Consider the following 17628-nt stretch of genomic DNA (forward strand, 5'->3'; position numbering starts at 1 on the left):
CACCACGGAGCAGCTCAGGGCACTTGTGAGCCCAGCATGGGGAGCTCTGCGACAGAGCCCAAAATGTGTCTGCTCTCCCTTATCCCTATCCCAGCCCTGGTTTACTCTTCCTCTGCTGTGACTTTACATCCCCACTTTATAACTTCACTCCACAGAGAGGATAAAACTGCTTTAGCCAATAAAGAAATGAGGGACAAGTAATGCACATCCTGGCCGAAACAGCAAACTCCGCATTTCCGAAGTGCCGCCTTCCTAAACTCTGAGTGAGCCATAATGTTTAGAAGGGGCCGTTGAAAGAGCAATAAAAGGCTGCCAGGTCGGGCAAACAGCTGAGTGTTAGCAGAGCTGGAAGAGCACCGAGCTCCCGGTGATTGCAGCACCGCTGGGAAGTCCCCGGGGACAAGGGGAGGTGGTGGCGGTCCCCACGCCAGCCCCGGGGACATGGGCTGAAGGACAAGCTGCAGACCAGCGCTGGGCAAACAGATAGGAATGTTCTCCTGGTCATCCTGCACATAATCAATTCCACCGTGATCCAGAAAAACCCTCTTTTCCCGGCGTTTTAGAGCAGGGAACAAAATTTCCTGTGCATTTTGCACCAGCCTGGAGACTTCGAGATCCACCTCCAGCATCCCCAGGTCCCTGAAGCGCTGCCTGTCCCCACATCCACCTTCCCAGGCTGCCGGACAGGATTCAAAGGGGATGCTGCAAGCTGCTAAGGCTGAGGAATTTTGCAAGTGTCCCAAGTGCTGTTAACCTCAGATTTAAAATCCGACTTTCCTTTGATTTAAAGTGATTTTAAAGATTCCAGCACTCCCGCAGTGTAATTATCCCAAAGATTTCTGGGAGCCTTCTTTTCTGCCCCTTTGTTCCTAAGGCGGCCCTGCAAGAATGCCACGAGGTTACAGCCATTATGGAGTGTAATGCAAACAGGGCCATTTATTGCCTTTTTATGAGGGTAATGCTGCACCACCCAATAAATTCTGCAGGAAGGATTTGATGGAGAAAAGGCTGAGATTCAGCCACAGCAGGGTCAGCCAACGGGTGTTCTAATTTCACAGGAAAGCAGTTAAGGGGGCAAAAGGCATATTTTTCACTCTCCTCTTTCGGAAGGAGTAGGGAAGGCTGGGAGCTGAGGAAAAGCAGAGGAGGGAGCAGGTACAAACACACTCACAAAGAGCAGGAGAAGATCCCAAGCCTAAGAGATGCTGAAAAGATTGGCCTTTCTCCATGTGTCTGTCCTTTGTGAGGTCTGAAAGGGCTGGCAGTGCTTGGAACAAGCTGCCGGGAGGAAAGACAAATTTGGGGGGAGACAGGAGCAGAAGTCCCCCTGGTCCTCGCGTAAGCCTGAGGCTGTCACCCACACGTGGCCAGGGGTCCCACAGTGCCTCGTGCCCACGAGGTGACCCTGGCTGTGCTGGCAGAGCCGCTGTGCCCGGCCAGAGCCGCCGGCCCCGAGGCATCAGCTGTGCCGGCCTTAATCAGTTCATTACTGCCAGCAGGGAATCAATGGCAACAGGGTATTGATCACAAACTCATAACTGAAAAGTGCCCTGCTGCTCCCGGCTCATTTCTCCGTGGCAGAGATGAATCGCTCCCTCCCCTCCCGTGTGGAATGCCCATCCAGGGCCGCGTGTGACCGCTCCCGGCGCTGTGATCTGCCTGCCCAGGGCTGGGACGAAGCCTCTCGGGCTGGTTCCAGCTTGGCACTTTGGCCAAAGGCGACTTGGAGCACGTTCAGGGAGCCCCGGCTCCTCCCGTCCATCCCGGCCGCCGGGAGCCGGCAGTGGAGACCCGCAGGAGCACGGGGTGTCCGGCCAGATGCGCGCAGCCCCTGGAAGCGTTCCTGGATCCCGTCTGCCCGTGCTACAGCCCAGCCAGGCTGCAGCTGCCGTCTGACAGCCGAGCTGCTCTTTCATGCTTCTCTTGTTCTCCTCGCTCGCAATTGATAGATCAAAATTCCCCGCAAACGACCGCTTTCATGGGCCGTTTCCTCTGCTGTCAATACAAGGAGCTGAGGACTGTCAGTGCCGTCCCTCCCCGTCAAAGAAAAAAATTCAATTATTTATCGCTGCCTCTTAGAAAACTAATTGTATTGCTAATTGCTCTTTTCCTGCGAGGAACGTTACATTTTTTTCAGGTGAGTGGCTTTAGGCAGTTTAAGGGTTCGTAAAGAGTCTTTCATCAAACATGTGATTCAGAATGAACTCACTGAGATGACATTTCCCTTCCAATTTTCTGTTGATGTTTTTGAAGAGGGAGGATTGCTGGGAGCCCAGGGCTGTAGCTGCTAACCTGATTCATTCCCTGCGCGGGCACGGGACTCGGCGCAGATGAATTTTAGGAGATTGGCCGTGTTTATGTGTAATGGTGACAATAATACACCTTATCTATCTCCTGTTGAACTACGGCGGAGTTTTCCCAGGAAGTTTGACAAAAAGAGGATCAAGTTACTGCTTAAATTTCTCCTTAGGGGACCTCAGGGTAATTTTCTTCCAGCACTTCAGATGCTGAGAAGGGCTAGGAGCAGCCGTAGGATCCTCGTGCATCCCTGACCCCAAGGAAGATGCCATGGGGGAAAGGGAAGGGATGAAGGGGGCATTATTCTGGTAATCCAAGGCACAGGAATATCAAATCCATCTTGCATGAACACTTCAGGGTTTAAATGTCTCCTTTTCCAGCAGGCAGGAGCTCTCCTGTCACATCTTTTGCCTTTTCAGGACCGTGATAAATCTTCTCTCTCAGCACACCCTGGAGAATAACAGCATCAATCATTTATTACTGGCACAAGTTCTCAAGATTCCTGACCCCTTCCGTGCTTGGAGATGAGACGTGAAGGGAGCCTTGGCACTGCTCATCCACGTGCTCCATCTCCAGCACATCCTGGCGCTGCCCCGTCCCTCCCCACGTGGAACTGGAGTTTCACAGCAGCTCTGGGAAGGTCTGAGCTCCCGGGGCCAGACGATCCCTTTTTCCAGCCTGGAAAGAGCAGGAGGGACGTGATTCCATTCTCATTTTCCACGGTAAAGCGGGAACCTGTGCCAGGACAAATCCCTTCCCTGATTGTGCAGGATGAAATGCAGCAGCGAGGGAGACATAACCCTTCATTGCCGCAGCGATTTACAGGCTGCTCCTCCTTTAATGGGGCCCGTGCACCTGAACACGGCAGCGGGCTGTTAAAACAAACAAACACACACTTATCCCCGCTCCCTCTGCTCCAGGGCATCCCAGAGCCTGAGGACAGCCTTGCAGGACAAGGGGAAGCCCCCGTTCCTCTCCAAGCCCCAGCTCCGGAGATTCAGCCTACGGCACAACCACGGACCCGCTCCAGCTCGAATCCTCTCCCCCTCACCCCCTCCAGTGCCCCTGCCCTGGTGCATGACCGGGCTCTGCCAACCCAAGAGGAGCTTCTCCGAGTGGGAGCACAGCCAGGGATTCACTGCAGCAGCCTGATCCCGCATCTTACAGTAAATCAATGAAACTTCCGTGCCTTGACAAGCCCTTGCCACTTAAATAGACAAGAAACAGGTAGGGATGGATGCTGCAGGTTCCTCCAGATCATGAGGCATAAATCTCAAGAGAACAGCAGCGGAAAGATAAAACACTGCTGGAAGCACAGAACAGGATTTAGGATTTGTTTAGAGGTTGTCATTTTGACAGTAAGGAAAATACATTTTTCCTGCCCTGGGTTAGCAATTAGTGTGGCTGCAGGGAAAGGTAACGCGGTGATGAGCACGGCAAAACCCTCGCTACCGCTGCCTTGATGGCAGACTGCTCTGCTAAAGATGATAATTTCTAAAATCATCCAATCGTTTAGGTCTGAAAAGACCTTTAAGACCATTGAATCCAACCATTAGCCTAATGCCGTGGAAAAGCTGATAAGGATCTGGTGGTGGCACAGCGATGGTTAGAGGGCATCAGCGCTGAGGTAGCGAGCTCGCTGTAATCAGCGCTGATGGACAGGGAAGGAGATAGAGAAGTGTAAATGGGAATTAATAAATTCAACAGCCAGATTAGCTCCCATTATTTCGCAGCTCCCGCTGACCCGGCTCTCCAGCTGGGAGCGATCTGTCCCGGCGAGCTCTCCACAAAGCCGCAGGGCAGAAGCCAGCCGGGCCCTCACAGCCGGACCCGCTGCCGCCCGGGCAAGAACAAACCCTTCTTGTTGGGAGGAACAAACGCCAAAGCCACGGCGCCCCTCTCCTCGCCCTTACGAGGGGAGCCGGGCCGCGCCGCTCGGAGTGGAAATGTCATCTCTGAGACATAATTTGGCTGGAGCGCGCTGCGGGACGGCGGCAGCTGAGGAGGCAAATCCAAATAACGCTCGGCACTGTAATTGCATATGTAAAAATGAGAAAGAAGAGAGCGAGAGGAAGCGGCCTCCTCTGCTCTGCTGGGTATTACAGATGTAGCTGTCATCCTCTCTCCCTGCTGGAGCGGTTGTAGGTGTTCACTCCTGGTACTCCGCTGGGTCTTGTAGAGAGATCGCAGTGTAATTTCCAATGTACAGAGGTCAAGCCAAGAGGCTGCTCGGGCGCCCTGCGCCTCCGACACGGACTTACCCAGCTTAGAGCTTGATCCAGGTCCCTCTGCGAGGCGGACGGGAGGAGCCGGGCGGGAGGAGCCGGGCGGGAGGAGCCGGGAGCGCAGCCACGGCAGCGCAGGGCCCCCGCCTGCCCAGCGGGTGCTCCCTGAGCTTTGCCAGCCCGTTGGGGTCACCTTGGTGTGGTCCTGCGCAGCCTGCCCGGAGCTGCTGGGCCCAGGGGCCTGGGGGTGCTGCGATCAGGCTCCCTGCAGCCCCCTGCTCTTCCCCTACAGAGCGAGAAGGGATGGACGGATGGTGGATGGATGATGGATGGATTGATGGATTGATGGATGAGGGATGATGGATGGATGATGGATGGATGGACGGACGGATGGATGGATGGATGGATGGATGGATGGATGGATGGATGGATGGATGGATAAATGGATGGATAAATGGATGGATGATGGATGGATAGATGGATGGATGGATGGATGGATGGATGGATGGATGGATGGATGGATGGATAAATGGATGAGCAGATGTGCAGATCCATCCTCACACCCACTGACCTTCCAAGATAACCAATGTCCTCCCCCTGCTCTGCTGCCCTGACTGTGTCACCTCTGAGTCACAGGCACTTGCTCTAGGCTAAAGTTCCCTGTGAAATCCCTCAAGGTGCAGAAGAAATACAATATTGTTTGTGTCCTAAATGAGATGCTTGCTTCATACAGACATTGATCAATACGTGAAGGAGACACCGTTAAGGAGGACAGAATTCTTTGCTTTCAGGTGAACTCTTTGCCCTCTTACACCCCAAACTGTGAAAAGTGAAATCGGTTTATCAACCTAATTTTCTGTTGACAATTAATGCTTTTATTTTTCAATTTGCTCTAATCAGAATATATAAAATAAAACGGCTCTAAGAAGAGCTAAACAGAGCAGTTCCCTCTGTGAACTGTCCTCTTCCCAGTTTGCCTCGTTCCCATGCCACACAGTTCAGGCGGGGATGAGCTCTGCCAGGTGGGACACAGAGCGGCTGTTCCCTCGTGCCATGGGATTGTTAGAGATTGTGCGTTATCCTCTTTGTGAGGCTGAGTAATCCTGCTCCGTAATTTCATCCAGCTTCCCTAAATTATTCATCTTTTGCAATAGGCCACGGGAGCCTTCTGCTCCCTCTCCTAAATTATTTTGCAGCAAACAGAGCTGCTGCAGAGGCGGCGGTGGCTCTGCAGTGGGGGAAGATCTCCACAGATCTCCTTTGTCACGGGGGATGCTGTGGGCTGGGATAATCCCACGTGCACCCAGAGCCTCCCAAGGACCAGGCTGTGATGGGAAGGGTGAAGTTTTCCTCTGAGAAACTGAACATTTCCTTCCCAAGGCATTCGCCAGAGAATCCCCAACGGCTCCATGCAGCTCCAGAGCTGCCTTGCTTCAGGTTGTAAATGTTTTCTATTTCTTACAAGCTGTGAGACTGATGAAAGTGTAGCAAAGCCAGGACCCAGCAGCAGAGGAAGCAAACTGTGCAGCACACGGTGTTGTGCTCCTATAGGGTGTCTTCAAGTGTGCCGGGTAATGATCCGGCAGCTGTGAATCCATACAAGCCAGTGCTGCTCCGAAGGGCTGTAATTATTAATCTGCTAACGCAGACACAATGCACTCAGCCCGCTCTCAGCCTCTCCCAGGAACGGGAAATAATGCTGCAGTGGCAATTACCTTAATGCAATTATCTCAAATGTGAAATTCCACAAGCGCACTTCACGTCCTGGGTTGTGGAGGATGGAGGGGAGGCGGGGGCTCTCCCCGGGGTCGAGGCTGGGCCCCCACTCCTGGTGCCAGCAGGATCTAGAGCCCCTCATCACCTGCGCTCTTCAAACCCCTGGCAGACACAGAACCCGGGCACGTCCTGCAGTCCGGGTCCTCAGGGGATGGGCAGTGCCAGGGACAGGAGCAGAGCCCCGTCCTAAATCGGGAATCCTCAACCAGATGGCATCACACGGGCACCTAAGGCAGCCCTCGCCCCAAAATCCGACTGGAAGGAGCTCGGAGCAATTTGTCTCGTTCAGACCCAGCTCTGGAGCCTTCCCCGAGGATAAAGGACGTGCAGGAAGCCGTGCTCGTGGTGATCCCAGCAGGATTAATGGCAAACACCAGGGCAATCCCTCCCCCTCGCAGGGTCCATGGTAACCCCGCACTCAGAGCACGCAGCGGGGGGACCTGAGCTGCTCTATGTTCCTTGGAACCCCCGTGCACACACACAAATCAGGAGAGAAAATGTTCCACAGTTTGTTCAGGATGGACCTGGAGACTATTCCAGCGTTCTCGTCTCTCAGGGAGGAATGAACTAATTGCAAAGGATTTTTAAAAGGAAGATTGTAACTGGCCCAAAGCAGTAAATGGATTTTACTTCCTCTGTTCTGATAAATATTTAATTACTGAGTGTAATGCAGGGATTGGGTTTGGTTCTTGTTTGTTCTAATGGGCTTTTGTTTGTTTTTACACATATATTTATTTATATTCTGTACTTCCATTGCAACTGCCATCCTCCTGTGCCTTCTCCACAGTGGTATCTATTAAAATTAAAAGGAATTGTGTTTTCACTCCTCTAACCCACACTGCCTTCATGTCCAGAGCCTGTCTCTGGGAGCAGCAGTCCGAAAACAAGCCACCACTGCCGAGCCTGATGTGTCCCTCCCTGCTGCCCTGACACTCCCTGGTTTGGGTTTGCTTTGTTTTTCCCTCTTGCTTTCTCATGTCATTCTGTACAATTCTCAACATTTTATTTTTTAAAAAAACCTCATCCCAATAATGTAATCGCTTGAAAATGTTTATTTACTTAAGGGACTCTTTAGTGAAAACTCCAGGCTCTTGACTACTAATATCATGCATTTACGTAATTGTGTAATTACATCTCAAATGACAAATGTTTCCTTAGGCTCCATTTCCCTCCCGGGCCCGTTCCATCAGCTCGGGGGTGTCTGGCTGCTCCCTGCGCCCTGCTCCCAGCACAGCCTGGCCAGTGCCCACACTTCAGCTCTCCCCAGGCTGATCAATTATTACTCGTGCAAAACTCTCATTAAGATCACGGTGAACGTGCCCAGATGAAGCGCCCCGGGGCCTGGCAGGACGGTCCTGCTCTCTTGTGCTGAGGCAGTGCTGGAGCTGTGTCCCCAGCCCGGAGCTGGCCCCGCTGCCACATCTGACCCCGCTCCGTGCCACGCACACCGCAGCCTTCCCGGACCTCATTCCGTGCAGCAGGGCTTTTCCCAGCAGGATTGGCGATGATGCAGCCTCTGAAATAACGTTCCTAACTGGATGCTGTGGCACTGTCAGGCTATTAACGCTCGTGTGTTTCTCTTCATAACGTTCAAGTGCCGAAAGAGCCGGACTGTCCCTCTGAGGAGCGGTCAGACGGCCGCTGCTGCCAGGTTTGGTGGGGTTTGATAGCTCTGGGCTTACACTGCAGTGGCTGTCGCTGCCAGGGGTCCCCTCATGTCCTTACGGCCAGCTGGGAACATTTCTGCTTCACTCTCAGGCCACCTGTGACGTTTGTTCCTGTGAGGTGACTCTGTTCCCATGTGGGCGCAGCACCCATGGCGCTGGCACTCAGAGCATTCCCCAACGAGGGAGCCCAGCTGCAATAAACCTCCAGCCTCAGCTCCAGTGCCAGCTTCTCCAGGCAGGAAGGTCTCTGTATGTGGCATTTGATGGCCTCGGCCCTAAAAGGAGCCATAGAAAGGTGAGGGGCTGTTCCCACAGCCTGTCCCTGACACAGGTGGAGCGCTGCCGTGTGTCACTGCTGCTCCTGGCAGGGCAGGAGCAAGAGCCAGCTGTACAGGAGGGGCTTGAGAGGGCTTCTCCTCTTTGCTCTTGACTGGAAGCAGCATCCCTGGCAGCGCTCAGAGTGGCTGAGCTGGGGTTCCCACAGGGAAAAGGCTTTGCAGACACTGCTCAGCACTGCCCAAGCCCCAGAGCAGGAGGAGAGGCAGGTCCTGGCTTCCAAACACCCTGCGTGCCCAGGGAGCCATAGGGAGAGCCTTAAATTTGGAGGGTGCGTTCGATGCCAGCTTTCATCGCTGCACAGATCCCACTGAACCCACATCCATCAGTGGGAGACTTCCAAAGTGCAGGGGAATAAAACTCCTCACAGATAACAGCCCCCAAAATGCCTTTTGGCAGCTTTATTGCCTGGCACAACGGGAAAAGAGCAGATGCACTCTCAGAGCCAGAAAGAACTCGGGTAATTCCCTTAACGGCCACCCCAAGGCAAGGTGAGGGGAGCTTTGCTTTCCCCACGGAAGGGAGAGCAACCTGGGCTGCTGGGCCTCTCCAGAAGAGAGCGGGCTTGGGTCTCAGCACTGGTGCTGAGGGGAGCCCAGTGAGCACAGAGAGCTCTGTGCCAGCTGGGAAAACTGTCCCCACACATTTCCACGCCAGAAATCTCCAGAGTGGCTGTGCAGGCTGCTGGGGTGCAGACGCCACTGACCCCGGGGGCTGCCAGCCCCCAGCTCCAGCAGAGCCCACGTCCCCCTGTCCGGCACTGAGGCCATTCCAGCAGATGGGCTCCAGTATCCAGATGTTGTCACTGGGAAGTCCTGTCAGGGGTTACTGGCCGGGGTCTCGTTCTCGCCTGTCAGACTTGACATCTTCAGCGTATAATTAAATGCCAGGGCGCGAGCAGCAGAGCAGGTGCATGCTAATGAGGAGATCAATTTTAATTATGATTTTAATTAAACACCCAATCCGGTAGGAAATATGACAAGCAGGCTAGAAATGCAAAATTTATACTGGGGAAAAACAACAGCGAGAGACAGGGAAGATGGAACGGAGGTGTGCGTGCCCTGAGGCACGGGCCGGGCGCGAGGGAGGATGGACGGGAGGCCGTGAGCCAGCCTGGGCATGGAGGGCATCCTCTGATTCCTCTTGTTGCCATAATTTGATGAGGAAAGTTCAGAAAACCGCATTCACCATTCTGCGGCTGTTTTTCCAAACTCCCATTTTTTGCTCTCTGCCAGTCCTCCGGAGCTCTTGTAAACCACGGGGTGTGTGGCCACATGGTGGAAATCAGCTGCAGTAGGAATTACCACTGAACAGAGAGCTTTGGAAAGAGGCTTTACAGCAGCCCACGTCACGGGGGGCTCGCGGGTTTGGATCGTGGATCAGAGGGAGCCTTTGGGATCCCTCTGTGCTCAGCCTGGGACATTTGGCTGCTCCAGATTAACTCCTGCATGAACTCCAGCAAGCTTCAAAAGAACAAATCCCTCACCGGATTTCCAGGACAGGAAACCCTCCATCACCGCTGCCATGGATCACTCCCACCTCCTGACTCACCGGAACCTGTCCGGCTCCAGCTCTCGAGCCCTCACACTGCTGCAGGATGTCTTTGACAGGGACACCGCCGAGCCACCTCCATCAGATTCGTCTCCCCCCAGGGAGACCCAGGCGGACCCAGGGAGGCTCTTGCGGCATCTGCCCTCGCCCCACGTGAGCTCCGGGATGTCCGGGGGCAGCCCGGGCACCACGCTCCCTCCCTGGAGGAGGCGGCTGGTGGCACAGCCCCGCGGGGGAAGAGCGGTCTGTGGCTGTGCCACCAGGGATGCTCTGCCGGCGCTGGCCGGGCCAGCACAGGCTGCCTCATCCCGATGGGATGCTGCCGAGCAGGGATGGAGCGCGACGCCAGATGCCGGGAACTGGGGTTTTAAGCTCATTGGTTACCTGAACTCACCCCTGGGCCCCCTCCCTCCACCCCAGCCCACGCCTGACTCCACAGAATCATTGATTTTGCCGGTTTTTTCACTACTCCGTATCGTAAATTGACCTCGGAAACCCTTTTCGCTAACGAACGAGGCCGTTAGCGATGGGGGGCGGGCGGATCAATCCGACCCGGGGATGTGTGTGTGCCTCCATCCCCCGGGTGGGGCAGGAAGCGGCGGACCCGGCGGTGGCTGTGTGAACGCACCAGTGCCATCGGCAGCGCTTTTCCTGGGGTTTGGCTCCCGGCCTCGACGCCTCGGGCTCGGGGGGATAATTAGGGGCTGTGGATGGAGCTTCTCGGTGACGCCAAGCCCCGCTGCCGCTTTTCCCCAAAAAGAGGAGGTTCAAAGGAGAAAAGCGGTGTCCTTCCCGCAGCCCCCGCTCCCTGCCGGGCTGGCCTTTGATTTGCTGGCTGGAAGTTTCTCTGCGGCTTTGCCCCTCCCGTTTAATTAGCTGCTCCGAGAGCTCCGGCAGCAGCCGCAAACCCCGGGCTGGGCTTTTATAGAGCGTGTTTTTACCTTTCACCCTCTGGAAATGTCAGAGCAGCGGGGGAGCCGCGCCGCTTTGTTGCCTCCGCTGTTTTAATAACTTTACGGCTCGCGGTCCTCGGGCGGCCCTGCTGCCCGCCTGCCCTCGGGAGGAGAGCCCCCGGGGGGATAAGAGCCCATCGGAGCGCTCAGGGCCACGGGCCTGTGTTTAACCCCAGCATCCCGGCGCATCCCGGCGCATCCCGGCGCATCCCGGCGCATCCCGGCGCATCCCGGCGCATCCCGGCCCGGCTGCGCGCTGCTCCAGCCGCCGGCTCCTCCCGGCAGCGGCCCCGTAAATCATCCCGGCCCGATAAAAGTGAACGCCGGGGCCGGTTACTTATCCGGGGCTCGGTTTAAAAGCCGAGCTGGGGAGAGGGGAGAGGCTGGGGGCAGCTCGGCTCACCTCCGGAGCGGGCGGTTGTTACAGCGGAGGCACCTCGGGCTGCAGGAAGCAATTTGTCTCCCGGAGGCTGACAGGAGCTCCTTTCTTCTCCACTTACTCCTTGCTCGGAAATAAAAGGGGCATCCGCTCACATGAAAAGCGAGGAAGGCTCCAGGTTTCCCTTGTGAGGTCTCTCCCAGGCTGGCACGGACGGGCAATTTGTACAAATGACACTTCTCTGGGAGGGAAGAAAGAAGGAGAAGAAGAAAGAGCCACCCCAGCTTCCAATTTGTGCCGCAGCAGTCTGCTCCAGCTCCTCCTCTCCCCTACTTTCAAGCTCCCGTTCGCTGCTCTGGCTCTGCTCCCTGGCTCCCAGAGCAGCCGGCCCTGAGCTCCAGTGGCCGCACGGACCGGACCGGACCGGACCGGACCGAGGGAGCTGCCAGGGGTCAGTGGCCGAGCTCCTGCTGCTCTCCCCTGTCACCAGCGGCTGCGTGGAGCCAGCTCCTGCTCAGCCCCAGCGTCGCTGCGGGCCTGGCCGATGTGTCCCAAGTCACCTCTCCAAGTGGAGTAGTTAAACTTCCACAGACTCCTCAGTGGGCGTTTTTGTTCAGTATTAGAGTGGTTCTAATTCGATTTGTCTTAATTCACTTGCAATTTGCTTATAATTAAACTACGGTGAACCAGGGGAGCTGATTTACCCGACGCGCTGAAATCTGATGAGGATTGTGAATCAGCCACCTCAGTTCACTGCACAGTGTATTAATATAAATTGAAGTCAATGGTGGTTTATATTAATGCTTTCTTGAATGTCCCTATATGTGCAGGGGAGAGCACGGAAAAGGTTTGGTTTGGGGAAAAGATCAAACCTTGAGTTTGTCCCGGGCACTTGGGACCAGGACAAGGACCAGGATTCTCACCCTTCCAGCCCCATCCAGAATAATTTCTAAAGTGTTGGACAGAAGAGGTGAGGGAGGATTTCTTCCCCCAAAAGCCCCCCTAGCGGCCCGGCACCTGGCAGAAGGGGGCCGTTATCCCCAGATAATGGACCTTGCCAACATTAAGCTCTCTAACCACCGCTCTCACAGTCAATTATCTCCTCATCAGGGCCGTTTTGTCAGAGGTTATTGCCCCAAGGACTCAATTAGGTTATCTCTACGTCATTAATATTTTATGGAAAAATCATTCGCGTGGAAGTGTTAAACACATTCGCAAAATTCCTTCCCCCCACCCGCAGGGAAAGGGGGATTTGAAGCCGCCCGGGCCGGGCCCGCCAGTGCAGCTGCTGAGGGGAGGCAGGGGAAGCTCCTGCGCTGCCTCCACGCCCAGAAAGGACCTGTTGGAGCTGTTCTCCAAACCATCCCCCTGTCGGCTCCCTGTGCCTCTGCTCCGGAGCTCTTTTCAAGCTCTGCGTTATATTTAACTCGAGGTACAATAGTTGCCACTCCGAAACCTCTGTTTTATTAAGGCAGGCGTTCGGGTGCTCGCAAGTGGAGCTGCTTGGAAAATGGGGAAAATTGCAGAGAAAGCCATTTCTTTTGATTACCATTTCTTCCACGAGGAAAAAAAAAAAAAAAAAAAAAAAAAAAAGGCTCTTTGTCCTTCATCCCGGACATCTGACGGTGAGGACAGGAGGTGGTGGGGGCAGAAGCTGCAGCTCGTGGCAGGTGGGCATCACCTGGGGAATGGGGAATGGAGTGCCAAAGGCTTCAGTGTGGCCCTTGGGGAGCTGATAAAATAACTGTAATGATGGTCCAGGGTGCCAAATGCCCTCAGCATCCCAGAGCTCTGTTCTTGAGCAACAGTCATTGAAGCTAATGAAGAATAAAAGCCTCTGGAAGGCTTTTTCCAAAGGTTTCTTTGGTGGGCTCACACTGTTGCTGTTCTCCCAGATGGATTTTCATGCTGGCAAAAACACAATGGAAAGAATAAACTCAGCAGAGCAAAAACATGTACCAAAAGGCAGTAATGCTACAAAATGTTGTGATATTCCTGCAGCTCTGAGCTTTCCCAGTGTAAGTAAAGAACGTGGCTTCCCTCCCTCCCTCCAGCAGATTTGCTGGGAGCACTCCTGGATGAAATCGAGCTCCTCACAGAACAGTGATGGGCTCTGAGGGTGCCAGAGGTCCCTGGATGGCAGCAGGCAGGGCCTTTCCCAGGGCTGGGAGGCGCAGAGAACTCCCTGCAGTGATCCGTGTCTCCGGCACACCAGGCGAGTGCTTCCCATTAATAGGGATTGACACAGAGTAGGGCTGGTTTAAAAAAAAAGAAAGGAGTTCTCCTCCTTCCCTAGGCAGTTTTGATGTGAATATTAATATTAACATAATTTCATGATGATTAGAGAACACAATTAGGGGCTATTAATAATGACACAAATAATGACATTTAAGGCCTCGTTCTCCTGTGAGTAACACTCTGTCTGGTGGTATTTAAACAGCTCTGTCTGGCACAATCACTGCCGTGCCGAGGTGAAGCCCCGGCATCATCGCTGCGCTGTCAATCACTGCCCGCCCTGCCAGTGCCCCCCCGCTGGCAGGGGGGTCCTGGGACGGGGACAGGGAATGGGACAGGGAATGGGGACAGGGAATGGGAATAGGGACAGGGACAGGGAATGGGGACAGGGAATGGGGACAGGGAATGGGGACAGGGAATGGGAATAGGGAATGGGGACAGGGAAAGGGAAAGGGACAGGGAATGGGAATAGGGACAGGGAAAGGGAAAGGGAAAGGGAAAGGGAAAGGGAAAGGGAAAGGGAAAGGGAAAGGGAAAGCCATGAGCAGGGATGCTGCTGAAGGTGCTGGAGCCATGGGGACACTCAGGAGGAGGCTGAGCACTGCTCCCCAGGAGCTGACCCCACTGCAGGGCACACTCCAGCCAAGACCTCTTCTCCTCAGGCCTGGGGTTGCTCAGACAGGAGGAGAAACCCATGCAGTGCCGGCAGAGCCCCACCCCGGCGCAGCCTGACCCTCCCCAGAGGCCAGCTCCCATGCCCCACGGTAAAAGCAGCTTAATGGGGCTGTTGCAGCCCAATTCCACCCAAGTCGGGCCTTGCAAAGACCCCATTTCTTTTACAATGCATTCACTGCCAAGCTCAGCCCTTGGAAGAGGCCGTGCTGTGCTAATGTCGCTTAATGGAAACCTTGGAATCAATTTTTTGCTCCCTGAAGAAAATCCCCCTGGTTTATGCAGCAAAAGCTGTAATACTGGAAATGGCTTCAGGTTTTTTTTTGTGTGTGTGTGTTTTAAAAAAAAAAAAAAAAAAAAAAAAAGGAAGAGAAGAGAAGAGAAGAAAGGTTCACTGTAGCTCCACAGAAAGGAGGTCAGGTGGAAGGCTGCCAGTTTGGTGACTGGTCCAGCCGTGCTGCCCTGGGGGAGGTGTGGGGCTGTGCCAGGCTGTCCCCAGGGCTCCAGGGGATGGGTGCTGTGGCAGCACTCACCCTCACAACTGCAAATTCCCATTGCTCTGAAACACCCCAAAGTTCCCTCATGGCATGGACAGGGGGTGGCCAGGTTGGAGGGTGGTGTTATCCCACGCTGGGACAGGGACAGGGACAGTGCCAGCCTGCAAACGGCACCCGAGGGGATCTTGGGGTGCACAGAACACCCCTCAATCCCGGGATTGGGGCACTCAGGGTGACTGCAGAGCCTGAGCCCCCTCCCCCAGGGCTGCACAGGGTGGCTCCTGGCTCCGGGTCAGTGCTGGGGGTCCGTGAAGGAGCTCAGGCTGAGTTTTACCTGGGCAGGCACTGCCGGTGTGTGAGCAGAGCCCGGGGTGCCCGAGGAGCTGCGTTCACCCGGCATCACCCACACCTCGCACCCCCAGAGCTCACAGTGCCATGAACAAAAGCCTTTCCTTACATTCTGGAGACAAGCAGCTCCAGGCCATTCCTCATCGCAGTGCACTCACAGACACCTCAGCAAAATCCCGCTCGTTCAGCTGGAGCTTCCCCGAGAGCGTTTCCTTGCAGCTGGAGCTGCTCCCAGCCTGGCTCCTGGCACCGAGGAGCTCCAGCTCACCACGGGAAGGGACAGGACTTGGCTGCCCAGGATTTCAGGTCAATAGAAACCTGGAATCTCCCGTGTTGGAAGGGAGATCATCCAGTCCAGCTCCTGCCCCTGCACAGACACCCCAACAACCCCACCCTGGGCATCCCTGGAGTGCTGTCCAAAGGCTCCTGGAGCTTCGGCTGCCTCGGGGCCGTGCCCATTCCCTGGGGAGCCTGGGCAGTGCCAGCACCCTCTGGGGATGAACCCTTCCCTGAGCCCCACTCTGCAAACCGACCCTGCCACCTCCTACCCACAGCCCCCCGAAGCCTCCTGCGGCCCAGAGCTGAGGTGGGATGGACAGGAGTCCAGGAAAAGCCACCAAAATCAGTTATTACATTTTAATCAAACAATGCAGAGGGCTACAAAGATCACACTAAAATTTAATGAGCCGGGCTTGTTGGTTTCCCCGAAGAAGCACATTACAGTAAAAGTGTGGCTGGGAAAGGTGCCTGACTTCCAGGTATTATCCACAAACCCTCCCCACTCCCTGCTCTCCGGGAGAAACGAGGCGTGAAGAGGTTCCTTATGGCTGGTTAAATGAGAGTTTGTTTTTCCCCTTCCTCCAGATACCAATTTCTTTTCTTTCACCATCTCATCTCGCCACAATTTATTTATTCTGGAATTTTGACTCTTCAGAGCACGCAGGCAGGAAGGCCTCAGAGCAAAGCTGCTCTTCTTCAGATAACAGGGATGTTGTGCAGACTGAGCACCTCCTCCTCAGCCTGCAGTGGTCGGTGCTCTGGGGTCACTCTGCTTCCTTCTTCTGGACCAGCAGAAAGGAATCCCCAAACCAGAACTGTTTTGTTCTGGTTTTTTTGTCTCAGAGGCTCCAGTTCCCAGCTTAGGATGCAGGCAGCATCGCATCTAGAACTGCACAGCTGCATGCAGCAATTCAAAAATTGTCTTGTCGGGCTGCGATGTGCCAATTTTTCACATTTACAGCCATTTTCAGTATTACAGCCTGTGGCACTGAAGCCAGGAGGCATTTCTTCAGGGAGCGGGGGCTGCTGCAGCGGTGACCATTACCACACGCTGCCTCTCCTCCGGCCGCGGGAGGGTGGGAGCCCGGCGGGGAAGGGATGGGGAGGCTGGAGGGGCTGGATTTCATCAGCCCCGGGAGCTGCGGGGACAGGCAGGCGACGCGCCGGGTCGGAGCCCCTGTCTAGACCAGGGGGTTGGCAGCGGCTCCTTTTTCATGTGCCTGGTTGAACTCCAGGCTTGGGAAAGTGAATTAGTCCTTGGGCTGGAGCCAGGGCTGCGGCGTTCCCGTGCTCCCGGGAGGGCGGCGGGCTGGGGGAGCGGTGGCAGCGGTGCCCCGGGCAGGGGGTGACAGCGGGGCGCGGTCCCGGGGCACCCATCGCTCACAGGGGGTTTGGGAGCGCCCAGGCGTGCACAGCTCCCCTCCCACCCTGCTGTGGTTGGTTTATGCAGGAGGAGGATGCCATTCTCTGCTCGGGCAGGCTTTCCCAGTGCTCCCCCGGGAGAGCCTTTCCAGGCTGTGCCATTCCCAGCAGAGCCCAGCGCGCCCCGGGCTGTGCCTGGCAGGAAGCAGCACCGCGGCAGCGCTTCCTTCCACCGCTGAGCTGCGAGACCTGCCGCTCCAGTGGGGGCCCTTCCCGCTCCTCCAAACCCTTCGTTACTAATTAATTAATTACTATTTCTTTATATTTGCAAACTTTATCATCATTCCTGAAGAAATCCCCGGGGTTCGCTCTCCTCTTCCAGCGCCTTTGGGGTCTGCTGGGCCAGGTGGGGCAGATTGGGCAGTTCTTTCCCTGGAGCCGAGGTCATGGAGCGCCGCTGAAGCCACCCCGAGTCTGGGGTGTCTGGGCTTGGAGGGGGGCTTGTACTGCTAAGCGCTGACAGGACGTCCCTGTCAACACAATGTTCCGCCTTGGAGAACCTTCATCTAGGAAGATACTTAATGAATTAGTTAATTAATGAGAGGAGTTTGATTGATGGATCATAGGGAGTGCTCAGCAGGGTGAGCCTGACCCTGGGATATTGCTGCTGTTGCTTAAATGCATCCCCTCGCTGGTCCGAGGCGCTCGATGTTCTGGCAATTTGCATGCATTAAATGTAGCTCCTTAATAGGATGTAATGTTAGTGAAAAGCCAAAAGCATAGCAGCTGTAACTTAAAAGACAGCCCCATTACTGCAAGCCTTATAATTAGGGTAAGAGGGAGACTCGCGCTGCCATATGTTAAACTCTTTTGAGGTTAATAGCTCTGTAAGATTTTGCAATTTAAAAAAATTAGTCTTGAGGAACGATGACAAGGCTCGTCAATGAGGCTGCTCCAGCGGGGGCCGGGGTGCTCTGCCCTGCACAGCCAGACGTGGGCACAGGGGTGCTCCCGGCCGTCCCCTGCCCTGGGTCACCCCTGTCCTGCCCT

This window comes from Hirundo rustica, chromosome 23 (genome assembly GCF_015227805.2).
Source record: "Hirundo rustica isolate bHirRus1 chromosome 23, bHirRus1.pri.v3, whole genome shotgun sequence".
In the NCBI taxonomy this organism is placed as follows: domain Eukaryota; kingdom Metazoa; phylum Chordata; class Aves; order Passeriformes; family Hirundinidae; genus Hirundo; species Hirundo rustica.